The following is a 14,156-nucleotide window of genomic DNA, read 5'->3' as shown; positions in this document are numbered from 1 at the left end:
TCCCTCTCTCTCTCCTCATGAAAAGCAAACTGCTCCTGAAGGAATGCATGATAGCCAATGGATAATCTAATAAAAAAGACAACGGTGACAAAACTTTACAGGGAAAATATATCGGTAAGATCTTAAATTTTTTATTTATTTATTTGAGACAGAGATAGAAAGAGACTGATAGAGAGAGAGAGAATGGGTGCACCACGGCCTCCAGCCACTGCAAACGAACTCCAGATGTGTGTGCCCTCTTGTGCATCTGGCTAATGGGGGTCCTAGGGAATCAAGCCTTGATCCGGGATCCTTGGGCTTCACAGACAAGCGCTTATTAACTGCTAAGCCATCTCTTCAGCCCTCAGTAAGATTTTAGGTGTGTCTTCACATTTTCTGAGAATGAAGGAAATGACAATAGAGGAAATTACGCACTTGGAATGTTTATACCTTGCAAACTACGTGTACCTGATGTGACAAGGGCCTAAGTGGAGAAGGACATAAGTCACTCCATATTGTGAACTTGTACAAGGAAGTTCAGTCTCGCCTGCACTTGAACTTGATGCTTGGCTGGCTTTAACACAATGGGTCACCACGAGACAAGATGTTTTTAATCGCTGTTGCTAAATGCAATCTTCGCCTTCTGTATTAACTGCTGCTTGCTTACAGTTGCAGGAGAGGGAAAATGCAGAGAGGGGAGATTCTGGAATTTTTTTCTGTTTTTTTTTTTTTTTTTTCTAAAATCAACTGAAATTAACTCTTAATTTTGTAAGGTCATGATTACTAAACTTCTAAACTATAAAAGTAAGATGGTAATCGTATGGATTTCTCTTATAAAAGGAGCTCTGAGGTAGAGCCTGGCACTGCATTCAGGCTCCCAAGTCCTGGATGTAGACGTCACCTGGCAAGTAAAGATTCCTTTCCTACTGCTTGGTGTCTGTGTGGTCTTCCCTGGGGGTCCTCGCCATAACAATGTAATGTTTAAATTCTTATGACAAACCAGTGAAACATCTCAATGATGCATATTATGAGAACTATTAGATCAAGTGTTGGTAAATCACAATGCACACACGTGGACATCTATAAGAGTGTCTTCAAGCCAGGTGCAGCCATCCTAGGGACTAAGTCACAATCCTTACTGTCCTCAACACCTTTTTATGATTTTTTTTTTTTTTTGAGACAAGCTCTCACTCTTTAGCCATGGCTGGCCCGGAACTTAGAACATATAACAGGCTGGCCTCAAACTTGCAGCAATGTCCCTGCCTCAGCCTCTTAAGTACTAGGTTTACAGGCACGTGCTACCTTGCTCAGAAAAAAAAAAAAAAAAAAAAGTGTCTTCATTTTGATGATTATCTAAAAGACTTTTAAAAAAATGAAACTTTGCCAGGCATGGTGGCACATGCCTTTAATCCCAGCACTCGGGAGGCAGAGGTTGGGGGATTGCCAAGAGCTTGAGGCTAGCCTGAGACTACATAGTTAATTCCAAGTCAGCCTGGACCAGAGAACCTACCTCAAAAAAAAATAAAATAAAAGGAAAGGAAAGGAAAGAAACTTCATGCAAATTCTGGGTTATTTGAATAAGTTCCTTGATAGTCCATTACAATTGTAAGAATTCAGAATCTCATATGATTAGTACTTTGTGATAAATTATTCTGTGATAAAATGATTTTTCTTAATAATAAGCTAATGAAAAATAATTGGGGGTTTTTAATGGACATATACTTATGATCATGCCATCAGAACACCAAAAGTCATGCAAATAAAGTGCATGCAACAGCATTATCAGAGAAAATAGTGAGGAAACTAAGGTGTCTTAAATCACCTTATAGTAAGTGCTTGCCTAAGACAAATACCTATGCTAAAGAAATCCAGACTACATTTGTTTTACAAAAAGAACTTCTAGAGCTGGAGAGATGGCTTAGTGGTTATGACGCTTGCCTGTGAAGACTAAGGACCCATGTTCAAGTCTCCAGATCCCATGTAACCAGACACAAAATGTGATGCAAGTGAACAAGGTCACCAATGAGCACAAGGTGGCGCACATGTTTGGAGTTTGATTTCAGTGGCTAAAGGCCCTGGTGGGCCAATTCTCTCTCTCTCTCTCTCTCTCTTACTCTCTCTCTCTCTCTCTCTCCTAAAAAGAAAAAAATAGAAAACACAACTTCCAGAAAAACCCACAGATACAGTACAGAGGATCTATTGACTTGCATTTGCCTTTGGGGGAGGATTTTTGAAGAATATATGGTTTTATTTAGTCTATAATTTTGCAACAATTATGAACATAGTATGTATTTGTTTTGATTTATGTATTTGAAAATACTTTATCAGATACTTATATTTTTATACAATTATTTTTGAAATTATTTTATGGTAATATCACATAAAAGTTGGGCAAAATGAAGGACTAATGTTGCAAACATTACATTTTAACATGGAAGTTTTTCTCAAATTTGCCTATAGAACATTTAAGATCATATGTGGTGACCTTGGCAAGTTGATTCCGAGAGCATCATGGATTCTCTTTTTCAGGGAACTTTTGAAATTTTTTTCACTCAGACCACTACCAGATGGTTTTGTCTTCGTTCCATGGTCAGTCACAGAATAGGATTTTTCTGAACTGGGACATCTAATGGAGTGAGATTAATGAGTGTGATGAGAGGAACAGCCAGATCTATCGCAAAATGCCTGTGGCTAACTGCAGAAGCCAAAACCACCATTAACCTATAAGGTAAACTCAATACAAAAAAAAAATCTTGCCTGGGTAACTCAATCTGGATGTGGCCTCCTTCCTGGTTTTCTCTGTGACTCTGAATAAAGGCTTTATTACTATCCCACTTCTGTCTTTTGTTAATTTTTTTTATTTTTTTATTTTTTGCAAGTTGCAAAGCAGGGACCAAGAATATTGGTTTGTGAAGTACCTAGTGAATCCCAGTGTTCTCAAGCACAAAGACTTTCAAATTGTGTGATGTGTGGAGCCTGAAAATTATTGATGCAACATGCCTGGCCGCTTTCTTCCTTTATTTCATCTCAAGTTACTTTACTGTGCTTATTTGAAACAGATGGATTAGAATAAATTATACTATACTATAGTTGTACTGTAATTGAGAGTGGGTTTGGGTTCCTATTAAAAAGAACAGAATTATGGTTTGAATGTAAGAATCCCTCCCCGCCCGCCCCCCCCCACCCCCGCCCGTAGGAGTGTATATTTGAATACTGGGTCCCCAGAGGTGGTGTTTTGGGGGTAGATTGTGGAACCTTTAAGAGATGGAACCTAACAGGAGAAAGTAAGTCACTGTGGAGTGGTCCTTGAGGCTGATAACATGGTTATAACATGTTCTTATTTGCAGCCTCCCTTCCCTACCAAGATGTGAACAAGCCACCTCACACTTCACCCGCTACAGACAGGACTTTCTCCCAGGACTGGGAGTATGCTCATGTCTTCCCCTCCATGAAACTGTGAGCTCAAGTAGATCCTAGTTCCCATAAGACAGTTCTATTAGGTGTTTTGTGACAGCAATGAATAAAGCAATAAAAATAGCATGTAGGGGACTGGATAAATGGCTTAGTGGTTAAGGTGCTTGCCTACAAAGCCAGAGGACCCAGGTTTGATTCCTCAGGACCGACATAACTCAGATGCACAAGGTGGTGCATGCATCTAGAGTTCCTTTGCAGTAGCTGAAAGGCCCTGACACACCCATATTTTCTCTTTCTCTCCCCTCCCTCCCTCCCTCTCTCTCTCTCTCTTTCTCTCCCCCTCTCTTTCTCTTTATCTCTTTCTCCTAAATAAATAAAGAAAAAAAATTTAAATAGCATTTAAGGACACCAAAGGATGTCATCTCCTGACATCCCAGGAATAGTTGAAACTAAAGAAGAATTGAATGAATAACTTTCATAATCCAAGAACCTTCAGAGGTTTTCTTCCAGTTTAATAAAAGCTGTTCATACTGTTACAGCTGCTCTGGGGGCCCAGTCCTTTTTCCTTTTGGTTTAGAAACAAATAAAAATAGCTGAATTATTAATGTGAAGCATATTGGCTACAAAGCATTGAGCGACTTTTTTAATTCACATATACATCTGTATTAATATCTCAACAGAACTTTACTTTGGATTATGCATAGTTAGAATGGCATCTAAGGAACCATTGAAAGGCTAATGTTTGTTGCAGAGAAATATTTGAAGTAGATAGTGCTGTTGGGGGGAGGAAGGAATGGTCCAAAAATTTTTTTTTTAAAAATTGAACTTACGGGGCTGGAGCGGTGGCTTAGTGGTTAAGGCTCTCACTTGCGAAGCCTAAGGACCCAGGCTCAATTCTCCAGATGCCACATAAGCCAGATGTACAAAGGCGAGGCAAGTACAAATTCACACATGCCCATTAGATGGCGCATGTATTTGGAGTTCAATTGTAGTGGCTGAGGCCTTGGTGCACCCAATTCTCTCTCTCTAAGATTTAAAAAAAATATATAAATTTACTTATTTAGGGAGTAGGGTCCCCAAGAGTGCTGTCACTTCTGACACCAACTGTAGATATCACAGGCTCCAAAAGCCACTCCCAGTTCTAATAGTTTGCTAGAAGAGCTCCCATAATCATAGTTATGGTTTCTTATAGCGAAAGGATACAGATTAAAATCAGTCGAGGTAAGAAACATGAGTGAAGTCCTCAAGGTTTCCAAATGTAAAAAATCCAACAGTGTTGCCTCATGGAGTTGGATACAGTACTGACTTTCCCAGCTATCACGTATGGCATTAATCCTGGGAGACCGCCAGTTCACAAGCACCCTTGAGCACTGGTGTCCCCAGTTTTAACTGTGGGGACATGGTGAATTGCACACACGGCTGACCTTTCACCTCTAGTCCCTTCAGATGTCAGGCTACCACCTTTGGCTTCCAGCTCCAAAGTCCCCTATCGTTAGCTCTGAAGTCTTAAATCCATCTCCAATATACATGCTTATGAATACCAATGTTATCATAAGACCTATTTACATATGATAGTTGAATCTTGCCTACAATGTCAATATCACACCATGTTACAGTGTGGCCATAGTATAATTCAGTTCTATTCCTGAACAAATAACTGAAATTGAAAAGTCATTTTCCATGCCTTTACACAGTAAACACTTGCCGAATTACTACAAGCAGGTGTCTTAACAATTGTCCATAACTTGGTTGTTGCAAGGGTCCAAATAGGTTGGAGACGAAGCCCTTCACTCAGTCTCAGTTCACTGGCTTACACTATGACCTTTCCCATGATGTGCAGTTCCATAACAGGACCCAGGTCCTTCCTGCAAGGAGGACTTGGGCACAATTCAGAATATTTCCTATCTCTGATAAGTGTATGGCAGGATGTCTTATGGTGACTTATTTTAGGAGGACAGTCACAGCACAATGACATAAACTACAAGTGATTCTAGAGGACTTCCATGGATTAGGAGGGCCCTAAATTCCCACAGCTATGCCCTTCAGCCTCAACTGCTGGGCAGAGACCATTTCCCCGTGACTACTCAGCTCCATCTGTTGAAATGACCAGCAGGGTGCTGGAGAGATGGCTTTGCAGTCAAGGTGCTTGCCTGCAAAACCTAAGAACCCATGCTTGATTCTCCAGATCCCATGTAAGCCAGATGCACAAGGGGACACAAGCACAAGTTTACACACACACACAAGGTGGCACACAAGTCTGGAGTTCAATTACAATGGCTGGAGGCCCTGGCGTGCTTGTGTGGGTACAAGGGCTCTCTCTCTCTCTCTCCCTCTCCCCTCCCCCTTCCCCTCCCCTTCCCTCTCTCCCTCTCCCTCTCTCTCTCTCTTCATCCTCCCTCCCTCCCTTCTTGGTCTCATTCTCTCATTAAAAAGGCTAGTCTTGGGCTGGAGAGATGGCTTAGCAGTTAAGCGCTTGCCTGTGAAGCCTAAGGACCCCGGTTCGAGGCTCGGTTCCCCAGGTCCCACGTTAGCCAGATGCACAAGGGGGCGCACGCGTCTGGAGTTCGTTTGCAGAGGCTGGAAGCCCTGGCGCGCCCATTCTCTCTCTCTCCCTCTATCTGTCTTTCTCTCTGTGTCTGTAAATAAATTAAAAAAAATTTTTTTTTTTAAAAGGCTAGTCTTTTGGGCTTGCCTCAAAAAAAAGAAAAAAAAAACATGTTGGTTAGGGTCCAAGCCTTTTCCCAACACTGGGGGCTAGCATCTTACAGCAGCGTTGGTGAAGGCTGCCTGCCCTATGTCACAAAATAGTCGCCACCTAACTCCTGCCTTCTGCCTTCTTCCAGTAAGGGAAGCCTCTCATCTTCCCATTCTAACTTCTTTTTTCTCCAAATTGTATTGCTCATGAAAAGGAAATTCAACTTTTCTCATAACACAGACAAGAGCCTCTCTTCCCTAGCCCTCTTTTCTGTTTTGTAGGTCACTGGGGGTTTTGTTTGTTCTTTTGTCGCTGTGTATTTTGTCATTGTGTAGTAATGGCACGACTGCAGTGAAAATTATGCTTCAGGTCCAAGATGCTGAGGCCTCCACGCTCGGGACACATGAAGTGGTAGCTACAGCCAAACATAATTTAGTGTGAATCCTCCCATAGCCTTTTTCCTCAAAGGGAAGGCTATACCCAGTGGAATTCAGTCCCGCCTTCTGCTGTCTATTGCTCTAATCCCATTAGTAATTGTTGTTCTTTTTCTATTCTATTTGATGGGTTTTTTTTTTTTCATTCATAAAAGAAAGAGCAATATATTGAAAAGGCATGGTGGTGCATGATTGTAATCCTAGCCTGTGGGAGATGGAGGAAGGAAGATTAGTAGTTCAAGTCCAGTTTCAGCTGCACATCATGCCTGGGTTACATGGGACCCTGTATCAAAAAGAAAGGAAGGAAGGAAGGAAGGAAGGGAGGGAGGGAGGGAAGGAAGAGAGAGGGGGAAGGAGGAAGGAAGAAAGGGAGAGAGGAAGGAGGAAGGAAGAAAGGGAGAGAGGAAGGAAAGGAGGGAGGGAGAGAGAGAGGCAGGGAAAGGAAAGGGGTGGAATAGAAATGAAAGAGAATGGAATGGAATGGAATGGAATGGAATGGAATGGAATGGAATGGAATGGAATGGAATGGAATGGAATGGAATGGAATGGAATGGAATGAGGTTCAACCTTGTCAGGTTCTAAAAATAAGGTGCTACTGACAAACCTACAGTTTTTCCTTCTGGATGCCTGTAAAATTGTATTGACATAATGCACTCTTTCTCAGGAGGCGCCAATGTAATGGATACAGGCATGTACTGGTTAACCACTAGGGCTACATTCTGAGAAATCTGTCATTAGATGACTTAGTCATTATAAGGGCATCATGTAACATCTGTATACCAACCTAGATGGTGTATCTTATTATGTATCTAGGATGTATAGTACATACCATATTAAGTGTGTATATGTGTATGATATATGTGTTTATAATCCTATCGTTTATATGGTCAAAATGAACAATAGGAAGTGTCATTAAATCAAACACAATATAAGATGATGCAATCAAAAAATGGTAAATAAACGATTATGAGGTTGCTGGAAGCACAACAAATACTGTTTGCCAATAAGCTTTTTAATAAGCAAGAGGAGTATATTCTAAAACAATATGAAGGGTATTATAAATACACAAACCAGGAGCATCATTTATCATCATTATCTAACACCATGTACTACACATGATTGTACAATGTATATTTTTGTTAGACTGGTAGAGAAGGATGTTCATTTAAACCAGCATCTTCACAGACACCAAGTACTATGTTGCTCTAGGAAGTCACAACAGATGTGACATCACTAGGTGACAGGATCGAAGCTACCACAGTATAGATGGCCCATCACTGGACAAAGTGTTTTTAATGCAGTGTGTCACTACGTTAGATTTCACTGTAATAGCCCATTTGTCCACTTTTATTGTCACTTCCATTTCTCCTCTCCATTTGTCCTTTATTTTAACACATGCCTTCTACTTCTTGCAGAATGCACAGGTAAAGTGTGCAACCACTTCACATAAAGTCTATAAACACATCCACGTAAATCCAGATTTTCACTTTCATCCATCCACATTGCATTCCTACATCCTCCAAGGCTGTCAATCCCATTAGGACTTCAACAGGTTTGGAAAGAGTGCATTGGAATACCATGTTATGAAGCCCCAGAAAATTCTTTTCTCCCTCAACCCCACAGGTCATTTTACCCACACATAAGCATATGACCTTGGATCCTCAGGTATAGACTCAGCAAGAGGATCCTGACTCCTCTATAGATTTTCTTCTTGATTATTGTGACAGACCATGGCATAAGTGATTAAAAAAACAAAACATGTGATTCAAGGTCAACTTTCTGACTGTCATCACTGCCTTTCAGTGTTCCAAATTCCTCCAAAGTAGAATAAAAAGAGCAGATTTGTTCGAGGACTTTTGCTACTTGGGAGGGGGCAGTGGCAACTTCCACTGACCCACCTCACATACTGTGTAATGGGCATTGTTTTAGCCTATCTTTTCTTTTATCTGCTTCCTTTATTCTATTTCATAATAGCTTCTAAAGCTTTCCACCCTGATCGATCAACTTTCTTTGCCTTTTCCTGATATTTTTATGAATCATTCTAAATTTTTCAGTGTCTGTAAAACCCACCAAAAAATCTGAGATGACATATCTAATTGGTTTTCTCAGACAGTTGCTGGTTATTATGCTGGTAATATTACAAAGGACACCAACACAAGAGGAGGCCGTAGCCACAGTATTGACCACACCTGGCAAAGGTGCCTACTGAATGGATTAATATTCAGATCATCATAAAACCAATCCAGCGTGGCTTGGAACACAGCATACCAACATCTCAGTCTGGAATATCATACTCGACCTTTATAGGGGAAACTAGATCAGCCCCTTATCAGGACAACTTAATTTTGCAGGGGTTTTTATTTAATGCACATGTGCATGCACAAAGAAACACAGTCTCTTGTCCCCTCTTCCACTCAGTATCTGGATTACAAATCCCCAACCCACGATCAGGTCTTCTAGGAACCACAAGCTATCTTCCACTCTACAATGTTTAAAGCCAAAGATACCTCCAAAAGTCATGGAAGCCATCCTAGTAGAGTCCCCCGGAAGAGGATGATGGCAATGCTGAAATGTAACACAGCTTTTCACAGTATACCGCTGGTTCCCAGGCTCTCGATGTGGCCCTCAGCATGTTGTCTTCCTGCTGACACACAGTCCCAGAAGTGCCGCCGCTCTGTGTCATGGCATTCTCATGAACAGTAGTCCTAGACCTGTGGTCGTAAATCAGACAAAACCTGAACTTGGTACCTCATCAAGATCTGCCCCAATACTCTGCGTTACTTTCATCTTAGTCATTACAGACAACAGTACCATGAGATTATGTACTTAACTATTTCTTACTATTTTATCATCTGTAGATATCCAAACATTTCACCCCTTGAGAACTGAATCTGTCACCAAATTCCATTGGTAACTTTGGCCTCTAGTCACTTCCATCCACCTGTAGTTTCATACAAGAGGGGACCAAGCATCATTTAAAAGAAAAAGTTTTATCAGGCACACCCTTCCTTGTTTTCTCCAAAACCCACACTTCAGTGAGTCACAGACATACTACAGAATCCCACTTCTGACACCAAACATGAAGTTAAGTGATCAAATCCATAGGACCACCCTCAGTTTTGACATCAAATACAAGTACAAATGTTCCCAAGGCTGCACTCAATTTTACAAAACCTATTTTCTTTGGGGGATAATCTTAGATCATATAAACTATCTTCTTAGGCTTGGCAGAGGTTAATGCCCAGATCCACAGTCTGATCTGTGTCCAGTTATGGCTAACACTTTCATATGCGTAGATAGAACCCTGTACTGTTTGCAAAGTCCCAAATCCAATAGAAAAAAAAATATATTTTACATTTCTTAAATAGATTTGACTCATACCTTTCTTCTTGGACATGACAAATGACTTTCTATGGTCATTTCTCGAGCGTCCACTTTTCCTGTTGGTTCTGAGAATTTCACATACCGTCAGCTTCATTTTATCCAGACAACCAACAGACACCTTGGGACTTTTCCTGGTAAAGTTTGGAGACGTGTTTCTGTTGCTACAAGCAAGAAAGTATGAACCAAGATCCGAGGAATATAGGCATCCTTCACCCCAGGAGGAGAGTCAGCCAAAAGGGGCAGCAGCGCTATAGAACTTAGGGAAAGGAAAAAGGGGCTGACATGTTCATGACTATTGAGCAGCCAGAATAAACTTTATCTGAAACCAATGCTTTCTTGGAACTTTAAATTATATAGGCTAAAGTTTTCTTTAACTCTTGTAACCCAACAACTCCCAGCTTCTTCATGTGTGGTGGGGTCATCAGAAACGCAGAATTACCATGGCTCAGTCTGCAAAGGTTTGCTGCATACAAGAGGACCTGAGTTTGGGCCCCCAGCATCCATGCAAATCCTGGGTGGGCCAGCATGTGCCTGTATTCCTGGCACTACTGAGGCAGAATCGGGAGGCTCTCTGGGCTGGCTGGCTAGCTATCTAGCTGAATCAGGGCACTCCATGGTGACTGAGAGACTTTGTCTCATAGAATAAGACTGATAGCAACAGAGGAAGACACTGGATATTAACCTCTGGACTTTACATGCGCACACACATGCGTGCACACACACACACCCACGGAGAAAGAAAGTAAGGCAGAATTGGGAGCTGGCTATACTTCCCCGAGTCAGGAATCTCACATGTGAGCATCCCAGAGCCACGCACATTTCGGAAGAGTGAACAAAGCCTCTGTGAGTGGCCTTGGCTCATCATTTGTGACCTGAGTCAGATGCCTCAGCATCCTTACCCAGAGTTCAGACTCCTCTCTAGAATCAAGAAACTGAGATTCAGGGAGCATTTGTGCTAACCAGGAGTTCCCCACTCAGAAGAGGCCCACACAGTAGTAGCATCCTACCTCCAAGGCCTGCAGGATTCCCTCCTGGTATGCGAGAGGCTTGGTGGGCAGTTCCTGTGGCCCTGCAGCCAGGGTCCAGGACTACCTGTTCATCAAGCTCCTATTCACTTTTCTTTGAAAACACCACAGGGTTTTCAGCCATCTTTCCTTCCCTGTGTTTATACTCATAGAAAACTCCTTAATCTGGGTAATTTATTTAATGAGTAGCTCCAAATATTTGGTTCCCAACTACCAGCAGTTTAATACAAAAATTACAGGCTAGCTTAATTGCACTTAACCAAGTAAGCCCTGTGAACAATTTTCTCTCATTATTTCTCACTAAAGCATTCACCCTTGGCACAGTGCTCTCTGTGTTAGTAAGATCAGGAGCAAGTGTTGAGAAATCTTCACGTTCCTTGATGTTTTCAAATCCCAGCCTACGCCTGAAATCCCACCAATGAGACAAGGAAGTTTTACCACTCAGAATAGAATGAGTTCAGAGAAAGGCTTTCCCACAGAAACCTCACAACTAGTAGATTAAAATGGCATAAAACACCAAAGGATACAGCTGAGAAATTACTGTAACCCTTACTACAGGTGACATGTCACTCAACAAATGCTTGCTGGATGAATAATTTTTCACTCCCAAGTGACAACTACAAGGCCCCTTACCTCTTTTCTTTGCCTTCATTTAATCTCATTGAGTTATATCTTTCCAGCAACCCCAGTAAGTAATGGTGTCATCTTTATTTTAGAGACATTGATTCTATGGTTCAGAAAGATTAACAGTGCATTTCTTGATAGTCACAGATTTATTCATGGTAGAAGTGGAATTCAAATCCTGGTCCTGGGACCGTAATCATAGATTTTCCTACTATCCTTCCTTGAATCCCTTTGTTTTTTAAGAAAAGCATTTCAAGGGCTTGAAAATGGCTCATCCAGTAAATCACTTTCTGCACAAACAAGAACCTGAATTCAGATCCTGAGTACCAAGGTATGGTCATGTCACCCGTAACCTCAGTGCTGGGGAGGTAACGGCAGAAAGACACCTGGGACTTGCTTGCCAGATCGTCTTACTAAGTCAGTCAGTGGGGGCTGGAGAGATGGTTCAAAGGTTAAGAGGCTTTCCGACAAAGCCTAACCACCCACGAGTACCCACGTAAAACCAGATGCACAAAGTGGTGCACGCATCTGGAGTTTGTTTGTAGTGGCTGGAGGACTTGGTATGCCCATTCTCTATCTGTCTCTCTTCTTTCCAGCTCTCTGCTTGCAAATCAAATATTTTTAAAAACATAACTTTTAAAAATATTTTGCCTTTATTTATTTACTTACATGTCAGAGAAAGAGGGAGAGAGAAAGAGAGAGAGAATAGGTGTGCCAGGACCTCCAGCCATTGCAAATGAACTCCAGATGCATGCGCCCCCTTGTGCATCTGGCTAACGTGGATCCTGGGGAATCGAACCTGGGTCCTTTGGCTTTTCAGACAAATGCCTTAACCACTAAGCAATCCCTCCAGCCCTAAACAAACATAATTTTAAAAGGTGGAAAGCAATTAGAAATGACACAGGATGTTGACCTCTGGTCTCCAATAACACATTCACATATAACCTAAACGTATATATTTGCCCACACACACAAATACACAGATGCATATGCATTTGCACCACACACATATGCAAATCAAAAAAGAGGCATTTCAATGAGCCTTATACTCAAATTGTCCTTTGTACCTGGAGCCACCAGCAACTTCCCGGGTGCACACATGCCCACAGCTATTTCAAGACAACTACTTCAGATGAAAGTATTATCTTTTTTAAAAATATATATATTTATTTATTTATTTGACAGAGAAAGAGGGGGAGAGAGAGAGAGAGAGAGAGAGAGAGAGAGAAAGAGAGAGAGAATGGGTGTGCCAGGGCTTCCAGTCACTGCAGGTGAACTCCAGATGCATGTGCTCCCTTGTGCATCTGGCTGAAGTAGGTCCTGGGGAATTGAACTTGGGTCATTTGGCTTTGCAGGCAAATGCCTTAACTGCTAAGCCATCCCTGCAGCCTGAAAGCATTATCTTACTGCTTGGAATAAGTTACATCAAACTGTAGAACAAATAATCATACAGGATATACATCACTCTCAAATTCCATTATTATTAAATGTCTTTTAGCATGCTATTAACATTCAACCCTAAAACAATGTTTTCTTAAGGTCTTGTTTTGTTTTGTTTTCCAAAGCTCCTATTCTTCTAGCTAAGAATGAAAATGTCAAAGACCCTCTGAACCAAGTGGCATTAGAAGGGCAGAATAAGCAAGCCTCATAAGAAAATTCATACTGCCTGACAAACAGGTATCAGAAAGAAATAGACCATAAAATGAAAAGGAGCCACTGAGAATGTAGAAGAGCTCTTTGCTGTGCACCAATAATTCATTTCCATTCCTTGCTGGGTACATCGTCAAACTAAGCGATACAGGCTTGTGGTGGTTTGAATAGAATATATGGCCCCCAATATATTCAGTTGTTTGTTTGTAGTTTGCATCTATCTGCTGGCTACCTGGCTGGAGGCAATGTCACTGGGTGGATCTTAAGTTGTGGTGATGGGTTTCCGATTTCAACCTAAAGATATGCAGTGTGCCTAGCTGGAGTTCCTGAAGTGTGCTGTGGCTTTTGACCTTTAGGCTTGTATTTCTTTCTCTCCGCTTGGATCTGTGAAGGCAGGCCAGTTTCTTCTGCCATTATGAAACTTCCCCTGGATCTGTAAGCTTCAATAAATCCTTTCCTCCATAACTGTGCCTCGTCTGGAAGTTCACCTCAGAGAACCTGAATCTGTCTGCCACAAGGCTCCTCTGCAGGAAGATGTGGCCACGTGACTGCAAAGGAATGGAAGCAGAAGTGACTGGGCCACTTCCAGGATTTCAAGAAGTAGATGTGACTAGGTGTCACCTGGGCTAATTCATGACACATGCCCATCCTCTAGAGGACACAGACAATACCAAGTCCTTAGGGAATGACAAAAGTACAGGATGAAAAAGACTGTCCCGGAAGCTTGGAAGGAAGCCTCTTGCTCATTGGAAATGTTCTGACTCAGCACAAATTGTATTAGTATCAGAGACAAATTTTTGCTGAATTAAAGTGCAAGATTTTATAAATCACTCGAGTCAAAACACTAGAAAATTCCAACAAGGGAAGAACAAAAGCAGAATGAATCAAGACCAGAATAAAAACTAATTTATAAAACAAATTTATGCAAACAAAGATTAAAAAGTAAATCCT

Source organism: Jaculus jaculus, chromosome 15 (assembly GCF_020740685.1).
Source record: "Jaculus jaculus isolate mJacJac1 chromosome 15, mJacJac1.mat.Y.cur, whole genome shotgun sequence".
Lineage (NCBI taxonomy): Eukaryota > Metazoa > Chordata > Mammalia > Rodentia > Dipodidae > Jaculus > Jaculus jaculus.
The sequence above is the reverse complement of the archived record's forward strand: the minus strand, read 5'-3'. Positions refer to the sequence as shown.